We start from the raw sequence: 1,541 nt of genomic DNA on the forward strand, positions 1-1,541 counted from the left end.
AAACTTTAATATAACAGCAAATGTACAACGTTTCGACAAATGTTGTACATTTGCTGTTATATTAAAGTTTTTCTTCATTACCCATTCAAGCCGTCTCCAGCCATTATTAGTCTCAAAGTGTGTTCCTCGTCATCGAATTTTAATCCAAAGTAGTTCATACGTTTCCCATGGGAACGAAAATTGTACTGAAAGAGAAACTATCATTTTTCTGTACAGAAAACAACGTTATACTATACGTCATTTGATAGATGAAAACCTTGGTTTTCTATTGGTTAAAAATAATAGAGTATTAAACGTTAGAGAGAACTATTGACAAATCCTGAAAAAGAGGATGTGACAAGTAGGTGTGGTAAGAAGGGTCTTATTTTTCTATTTGATGGCTCTATAACCAAATAAAATTGAAGGATATGAAAATTATGCTTTATCTGAGCTATGAAAATATTATAATAAGTAATTTACGTCAAGTTTCGTACTCCTTGGAGGGGTGATAAATAAATTAGAGAAGAGAAGATTGTTAGAGAAAAAATGTTACATTTCTCACACTAGGGGAAATTCTGAATCTTTTTTTAATATTGCCTTATAAATTAAAAACTTAAAACTTGTATAATATTAAAATAAGGATTAATATCTACGATTTTCTGCTATACCAATTGGTATAACATGAACAAAGAAAAAATAGTTTAATTGAATTTTGAATGTAACTCACAAAAACCTCGTAACATGCACAGTAAAAGATGCACATAATGAGAGGGGTAATTACTGCTGAAAAGTCACTAGATATTTCCTTCTTCAAAAACTCAAGGAGACCACATTGTGATGAGGTTTCACCAAAGAAAAAAATGAAATAAACTAGATTAATTTAAAAAACGATTTGTGGCCACCTTGTTCAGCTGCAATGTCTTCAAGTCACTTCTTTCTCTGGATAATAGATTGTTGCATTATTTTGTGACAGCTGAGGTGTTTGGTATTTCCTTCAGTTTTAAAGTTTTACTATATATAACAATGGTACAATTGGTATATGGTACAATTAAATATTATAGTTTGAAGCTGAATGAAAGAGTTATTAGAATAAAACATACCAATACCATTTACCTCTTTTACATTAGTGGATAACTTTACAAATAGTTAAGACATTTAGAACTGAATTTATTTGCCATAATGTGTTAAAATGATGAATGTTAAAAAGATGCTAAGCATTATTTGCTAATTGCTAATCAAATTCAATATTTATTAACAGTTTCTGCTAATCAAATTCATCAGACTATTTTGTCCCCTGCTATGACTAGCACTGCAACAATCCTTTCATCTCTGACTAGCTACCATCCCAGGAATGGAATGTCTCACATCAGTGTCTAGTTCTCTAATTATAACCTTGGTCCAATAGGAGAGTGAAGGCTGACCATTAACCCTGGGGTTAAATAACATTCAAACTAGTTTTAAGTTAAATATAATCCAAATAAATGAGTAAAATCATTCCTAATTTCCAAATGCACCTGCAGATATGTTAACTTTATCAAAATAAAAATCATATCATAACACTA

This window comes from Limulus polyphemus, unplaced genomic scaffold (genome assembly GCF_000517525.1).
Source record: "Limulus polyphemus unplaced genomic scaffold, Limulus_polyphemus-2.1.2 Scaffold2619, whole genome shotgun sequence".
NCBI classification, from domain to species: Eukaryota; Metazoa; Arthropoda; class Merostomata; order Xiphosura; family Limulidae; genus Limulus; species Limulus polyphemus.